The sequence below is a fragment of the Pocillopora damicornis genome, chromosome 1, assembly GCF_964200805.1.
Source record: "Pocillopora damicornis chromosome 1, jaPocDami1.2, whole genome shotgun sequence".
Lineage (NCBI taxonomy): Eukaryota > Metazoa > Cnidaria > Anthozoa > Scleractinia > Pocilloporidae > Pocillopora > Pocillopora damicornis.
Window position 1 is genome coordinate 19267054 of NC_142670.1, and position 8703 is coordinate 19275756.

Consider the following 8703-nt stretch of genomic DNA (forward strand, 5'->3'; position numbering starts at 1 on the left):
CCATATTTCGTTCCCTATAATATATAGATTTAGCCATGCCTAAAAGCGGAGCTCGCTTTTTTTTTTCTCCGCACGTCTCAAGGGCACAACGCCCTGCCCCGGCCAGGACTAGAACACGGGTCGTCCGATTCGGAGCCCAGTGCACTGACCACTCGACTACTGGACAAAGCCGTGGCCTTGGCGTGCCCGCGGTACAGTTGACCACGCATGCTAAAAGTTGCACCTTGTACGGTCGTACGGTCGTACATCCAAATTTTTTCGGCTTGATGGGTTACTAATACTTCGTATAATTATGGGGCTACGCTCTGCGAGCTCCGCTATTATTCCTTACAACGTGTTCAAATTCTCAACGTTCAATTTAACACCGAGTCACACAGCGCATGACGCTTTCATGAATCAATCGCTTGCTTTTTCTCCTGACGTGAGCTTGGAACGCCTAGGCGTAAAGATATTTACATAATTGCTGAGGCGCATCCTGCCAGCTTGGGTTAACTGTACTTAAATCGCTTCTTTCTTCTTCTTCTTCTTCATCTTCCGAGTCTGTTCTCAGGTCGCCCTCAAAATTATTATTCATGTCTAATCCATATCGAAGCATTTTTTAAAATAATTGCAAGTATTAGTTTCCTTTGAAGCCAACGAAAAAAATGGGTTGCTTTCAAATTCGTGTTGTGGAGGTTCCTGACTGCATAGCGAAAATTCAGATAGCGTCCTTTTGTAAAAAATGGTCCTTATGGTTGTTCGGTTGGCTGGTGAAGCTTATTTTCCTCGTGTGACAGGCATGTCACGTCGGCGAACGATAAATTAACGCGCGCAAAATAATGCAAAGGTTTGATAGCGGAAATTTGTTTCCCTTTTCTTTTTTTAATTGTTCTGGCTAGCCAAGAATAAAGACAACGACTTTTTCAGTCTTAATTTCCTAAAGAAGAACATAGGTTACGTTTTTCAGCTAATTGTTGTAACGCGTGACTTAAACGCATCACGCGATTAAAATTATTGTCTTAACTCTGAATTTATTTGAAACAACACTTAACAGCAGCTGTAAAAACCTTTACTCTTCTGTGTATTTATTCTCTGCTGCTTAAGTGGATAAATGTCATCTGGCTCTTTAAGTGTAAAGGGACAATCAATATTCAGGTACTTAATGTAATAGCTTTGTAAGTTTCTCCTTTACCCTTAGTAGTCAATTATTTTATCCTTCTTGCAGCAAAAATTGTTAATTTAAGACGGTGAGCAATTTTTCTGTGTATCGCAAAATAACTTCATTTCCGGCACAAATGTCGATTCTGTTGATAAATACGTGTTTGCTTTGTGCTCTAACGGAATATTTATTCTTCACTATTTATCTCTGGAACGTATAATCTGTTGTTCGGTCCGTCTAGTTTCTTTAGGTTCTGTGATATTACCGAAAAATGAACTTTACAATGAACTTTCTTAGTGGTTTCAAAACAAAGTAAACATGGCACTTCGGTAAAACTGATCAAAATTAATTTTCTCTCTATAAACATTACTACAATGTTGTGTAAACTGCTGACGAGAATCAAAAACAATCAACTTGTTAAAATGTCCAAATGCTTAGCGAAACACATCAAGATTTAGTATTGAGATCTGCGTACTTCAGAATGGAAATATCTGTATGGGAGCGTCCACTTTGAATTGTTGTTTTACATTTAATATATAACAACAACAAAAAAGAGAAAAAACTGGCGATTAGTTTGTAAAACCATAAATTTGAAAGTCAAATGAAAACTGAGTTGGAGACAAGAAGCAGTCAGCTTGTGGATGATGCGGGTTCTAAAAATTACTAATATTCCATTTTATTTTTATCGACATTAACATTTCTTTCATCAGCATCAATGGAAATAAAAGGAAATTTAAAAAAATAGAAAAAAGAAAAACACACTTTGTCCACATGTTCTTTAGGAAGACGTAATATAAATAACTTCTCTAGTCTATAACTGTTTACTTCCAAACAATAAACTCTTTATTCTCTAAACCATACCGGCGCTTTCTCAGGAAAGAGGGTTGTGGGAAAAACGCGATTCATCAAATCCCTTGTTCCTTTTTCAACGAGTGATGATAAGAATGCTCGTCCACTGGCTAGGTATTAAAAATGTCACCGTCTCTGTATTCTTGTTGAAGTCGATTTTAAAGGTTAAAAAGGCTACGAGACTGACGGCTTGTAACATCACTGTTAGATCACGTGGACCTCCTCATTTGTTTTATCAAAATGTATCTGTTCGTGGTCTCAAAAGAGCATGAGCCACGCCCAAACTGATTGCCGATGGTGCAAAATTTTGAATTATTGTGGCAAAGTCAAAGTGTGAGATTGAAGACTGCAATTAAACTGCACAGCTTCTATCGTTGTCTGTGCTTACTTAAACAAATTCAAAACACTTTAATCCCACGTTAATTCAATAGAGATAACCAGCGATCATCACGAAAACAAGCATGGATCAACAATATGAATTAAGAGGAAGTTATTGGTTGTTTCTTGTGAATTGAGACTGGTAACAGCAGTCCCATTTGTTGCGGTTCACAACATAAGCATATAGATTTTGACTTAACATTTTTTGAATTACTCAAATCCGTAATCTTCTTGTACGTGCCTTTTAGTGAAAATTATGTGAAATTGTCCGGTTACCGGGCAAAGGGACATTTTATGAGCTAACAAATTTTCTCCTGAAATTTTTCCTTTTCGGATTTTGCTTTTTTCTTGGATTTTAGTGCAATTGAGCAAAGTAAATTGATGTTGAATAAAGGAAACTGGAGACTTCATATAAGTAGAGAGTACAAACCTTTTAATACATTCCCCCAAAGAATAGGATCATGGTATTTCATACGCTTAAGCTTAACATCCTAAGATTTAATAAACACCATTACGAGGTTAATAATTTAAAGGGAACTGTCAAATGAGTTCCATCGATTAATTATTCCATTATAGAAAGTTTTTTGATCAGTGAAAGGATGCTTGACAGTAGGCACAGTCGTCTAGTAATTTACTGTATAGCAAAATAAAGAAATTAGAGAAAGCGACGGAGAAACAAATCGAAAATTTTGAAAACCTACTTGAAGAGCGCAAAATATTACAAAACCAAAATGTCATGCCGGTATAACGTTACCCTCAGTCAAGCTCTGTTGACGTGTAGCGGTGGTTGTCAGTAAATACGCGCACGAGTGGGAGACATTCCACTATTACCTTCTAATGTCATAGATTCTGTAATGTTGTCCGCTCAGATGGTTCTTATGTTTTTTCGGTTAGCTTGTGAGGTTTATTTTCCCCGTGTGAGAGGCATGTCACGCCGGCAGGGGATAAATCAATGCACAAAAATTAATGCAAAGGTTTGATAGTGGAGATTTGTCTCCTTTTTGTTAATAAATTGTTCTAGCTAGCGAAGAGTTAATACCTCAACTTTTTAAATATTAAATTCCCACAAAACAACATAGGTTATGTTTTGCACCTAATGGGCAATTTTTTTATGCATTAATACTCGGTAAGCTGCAGATAATAACATAAGTAGTAAATGATAATGAAAATGGTAATGATAATTATTCAAACTTCGTCCACCTTTGTTTCAACTTTTTGTTTCCTAGAGGAGAGTAACTGATGTAGGAAAAATATTTCAACTATAGGACAACATTATATAATTTTTGAGATCCGGTTTCCAAGAATTAACATAAAAATCGTCTTTTATATACACGGCGAAACAGAAATTGGCATGGCATCATCTGCATTTATAGGTTGAATGTTGGTGCGAACTAACGAAAACGTCAGTTGCTGAACGATAGTTACCTTTAATATGATCAGGGATCAAATTTGGGTCAGAAAGTCTTCATTTTGCTGCAGCCTCATTTAGATTAAAGGGAAAATGACCATTTTAATTTCATTTCGATTTCTTTTGCCATAGCTCAGAAGGTCAGTTGTTATGAAATGCAAATTATTAGCTAAAAACTGATGCCTTCATGCTCACTAAGGTAATGCTTGATATAGAATTAGCTCAGTTGTATATGAAAGTATCCATTTTTGATAATTCAGGATACGTGCACAATTCATTTCTCTGTTTTCCATTAGTTTTGTCCTTTGGTGAATAATATGCACTAAATGTTGAAAAAAAATATATCAGTGTGCAAGATGCATGAACGAATTGAAATTTTTCGGGAGTTAAACTTACTTTAAAGTTTGAAGTGAAGTTGAATATCCTGTTTATAATTTTAGAATAAACCAAGATCTTTATCACAATATTCAAATGTCCAACGAAGTACGAACCATAGTTATCGAAAAGACAAAGTAACTCCTTTCCTTTTACAAGGTTTCAACATACATTGCCATTTTTAGAGTGCGTAAATTTTAACTGTGTATCACTGAACAATAGGCAAAGAATTAATTGGTTGCTGAATGGCTGTATTTATTAGTTTACACGTGATTTTTTTTCTCATGAGCTCATTTTCAGCAGAGTTAAACAACGACTATCGTTCAACTTTCCGGCCGCTAAGAAAGTCTTTGAGGTTTTTCCGTTTCATTTCGAAGGACACGTTTGTTCTATAGCCGAAGGAGACAAATTCATTAAAACCTCAAGATTTTTACTCCAGAAACTTGTGTATAAAACATCAAGCTGCTTCGAAAAGATTCAATCTACTGACCTCTTTTGATGAAAAAATGAAAGAGACAAATTGAGACTTTATGACTGTTAACTTTTCTTCTGCAGAAAACAAACTGAAACACATCATGATGGTACCCTCAGTGGCTAAGTGGAGTTTCATCCTCCTTTTCTGTAAGCCCTTCAGTTGTTCACAACTGTTGTCGAAAGTGTTTATTAAAACGATGAATAATTGTATTTGTTGACATTTGGGAGGGAATGGGAGCCCATCATGGGTAATGTGGGAGGAGATGAAGGGAGGAGAGTGCAAGGTTAACTGGATGAATAGAGCGAGGAGAAAAACTACGAAGTTGGCATGAGGATCTGTTGGCAATTGTTATGTCCGGCTTTCTTGAACTGCAATATGCACCAGTGCTTAAATGTAATGTACTAATCATATGGGGTGAAAACTTCTTATACCCGCGTGTAATATGCCATGCCTACTTCTAGGCATGCAACATGTGGTGCATGCTTGTTCGATGGTAGAGGAAAGTGGTCCGAAACGTTTACCTAGTCCCACTTTGAGCTCAAGACTGAACCTATCAAAGACATTGCTACTGCATTTACCTTGTACAATCAAACTTCAAAGTAAAGTGCTAGAATAAGATGACGTCAATAAATTATTCCTCTAATTCATTAATAAACCACTTTCCTTTATGAAACACTTTTCTCAATGAAACTTACTACAAATGTAAAGCGTTAGTAAGTTTTTGGTTGGAATGGAAGACTCAGTTTTGTAATAGCTAGCTCCGAATGAGAATTTATTTTGCAGTCGTGCGATAGATGTTTTAAAGCTTATTGATCTGATATCTGATTAGTGGACTGGTGACACTTGTAAGACAGAGATCAGCTGAGGTCTAAAATGGTGGCCCTTGTTATGTAAAACTGCAGACTTTTTCTTTCTCTTGGTATATACCATTAAGCCTTAACCTACGATATCTATCAAATTTTGCCTTTTATATAAGCAAAGTAATTAACTTGTTGCATTTGCTGTAGTTTTGTTGGAATATCCTCACCAAGTGAAAGGATGGAGGAGAGTTCCTCGGTTTCAAAGTACATATGTTCTCTCAGCTCCAAAAGGACACTACGTGGAACTAAACTTTACCATGTACAGCTACTTGTCGTTTCCACGACCATGTCTACGGGATAACTATCTTGAGATTCGTGACGGCAATAATCGGTCAGCCAACTTTCTTGGTGTATTCTGTGGGGATCTAAAAACTGCTTTAGTGCGATCCAGTGGACGGTACTTGTGGTTAAGCTTTTTCCCGGATGGGAGATATTATTTGAGTGCAGAGTATTCGGAAAAATCCTTCAATCAAACAGGCACGATATTTCTTGCTAAGTTAGCCATTGTTAAGGCACTTAGTTAAAATCTTTCGATTCAACTGTAATTTCATGAGATAACAATTTATATTCAGGACACATAACGTTGGCTTACATCACTATTACGTTTTATTGCTCATGTAACAGTATTTATTCCCTTTTTAAGTAGCTTTTTATCTGATATACAAACAGACAGACGAACAGCCACAGATAGAGACAGAGAGAAACAGACAAAGAAAGAGACCGACAGAAGTTCTCCGCGACTTTGGAGTAAAAAATGGTTGTCCATACACAATGTATTTACTTCAAATATTATGCCTGCGGTTTGCTTGTTCTGTATGATAAAAAATTCATTTTGTTTCTTTGTTTTTTCGTTTTTTATCAATTGCCAAATGTAGCCACACCCACCATGACCCAAGTACCCAAGACACAGATTGTATTTTTGAACAGAACCTCCAACCTGTGGTGCCCGGTGGAAGGTGCGCCAGCTCCATACATTGTGTGGAGAAAAAATGGTATTGTTGTTCAAAATAGTACCAGCGTAAGATATCAGCTTGCAGCGGCAGAAAAAAATGTGAATTACAGCTGTGAGGTACGAAGAGATAAAGAGATATCAAAGAGGGAAATCAGCCTCAACATTAAAAGTGAGTTTTATTTCTTACACCATTGTAATGGAACTATATAACTTTTTCAATTGAAGTACCTACATTTTTACTATTTGATTAATTTCTTAGCATCTTGTTGAATTTCTTAGTATCTCTCCTCCACGACTCGCCGCCCTCGATGTAGTCGCTCTCGTAATTTGCCCCGTTCTGCTAAACTAAGATAAATTATCAATATGCTAGACAGTTCTACGTTTAGATTAGGCTTTCTTTGATTAGATACATCAATATAACAATCTTGGTTTGGGAAGAGGCAAATTTGGCCCAGTGGTTATGGTGCAACGATTGTAATCTAGTGGTCTGGGGTCAAGCTATCCACCCTGCTACTCACTGGATTTGTTTTTTGGTTTCCCCCCTTTGTAAATTGCCAAATGGGCTGCCTCCGACCAATAAGGATTTTTGCACGATGTTTATTTAACAAAGTTTGTTTCAATTAACTCATTCATTTCCAAGATCTCATTAGTAATTCTCTTTACTGACTGTGGTACAATTCTTATGATCTTAGTTCTGAGAATTTGTTACTGGATCAACTGATAATCCCTTTATTGATATTTCTCTTTATTCTCATCACTTGTCTGCTTGAAATTGTATGGATATTGTGGGGAAAAATTCTCTCTCGGTCACTCGTGAGAGTTAAAGAGATCATTTGTTTTGATTAGTTTTGGTAATTTTAGTTTTCAATTTTTTGAACTAATTTTTCTTGATTAATTGTGTCATACCGTTTGTAAACTTCATTTCATCATATCCACTTTTTAATTCGCGCAATAGAAACATTAATCTTTTCTCACGTATGAACCTGAGACCAATTATTTAGTTATTCTGATTATTTAGCGTCGTTCAGCCTCTCAGAAGGAAACTCTCCCCACTGCTATATTTTGATGATTTTTTTTGTTTTAGCTTAAAATCTTGCTTCTCTAACTGCTGACAATGATAAGAGTATGTTAGTCATGAGTTCAAAGAAGGGACACTAAATTTGAAAAATTTCGCAAATTAAAAATGCCTAAGTTTAAAAGTTCATCTCGTGCATTCCTTTGTAAACTATCATCTAAAGCTACTTTCTTTTTTTTCCTCAATACAATAAAATAAGTTGGTTTTCTCTTTGAAAGGCAAACTTAGTGGTGACATATTAATCATTATTTAGCGATTTAACTATATGAACAATATTTACTGTCTAATTTTCAGAGTGCCCAAGCCCTTGTGAGTGCCATATGTTGAAGGGAACATACAATCTGTTGCGTGTGAACTGTGCAGGAAAAGAATTCATGTCGTTTCCGTGGAAAATTCCCCTCATCACAGCAGCGTTTTGAGTATTAACGAGAGATCAATTGTTGAGGTACTATTTAAGTTGCAGACTAAACTGCAGATTACTAAGCAAATGAATGTTATTCTTAACTGAGTAAGAGCGACTTCTAAATCAATCTTACACCAATCGTGGTGCCATCGATGACAATGACTGGAAATTCTTCAATATTGAATTTTTTGAAAGTAGGTTTTCTACAGGGGTCATTCTTAACCTGAACTACTATCTCCCGAGTCTCTCGAGCCATGTAAAAGGAAAACTGTACCTTGTAAACTCAAAGCTGTAACCTCGTGGCTACACTAAAAAATATCTTAACGTCCACGTCAGCAGGGTCACAAAACAAGAACAAAGCTAAACAATGAGGCAGTACTTCGTGACTTCGTGAAGGCAAAGTGGAATCGCAAAACGAACATATTTTGTTGTGTGTGAACAATAACGGCGGAGTATGCTTTCTGTTTCTATTAGAAATACCGGTACTTTATGCATAAGAAGCCTTAGAAATTGAAATATCAAGCAAATCATGAGAACTTCAAAAAACGTAGATATATATCAATGTATTCAACTGTTTTAATTATATTCAGAACTATTTTAGGTGTTACATGACTGCTTAAATGTAGCCGTAAAAGTCAAACATAATTGTGAAAACGTAGTTCTAACGGTATGAATAGCATGGCTAGAACAATAGTGCAATTTATCCATTTCTGGTGTACAACGGACGACTTTGAGTAAAACTGTTCGGTGCGTACATCTAGAAGAGTTTACTACTGAATGCCGCTCTTCT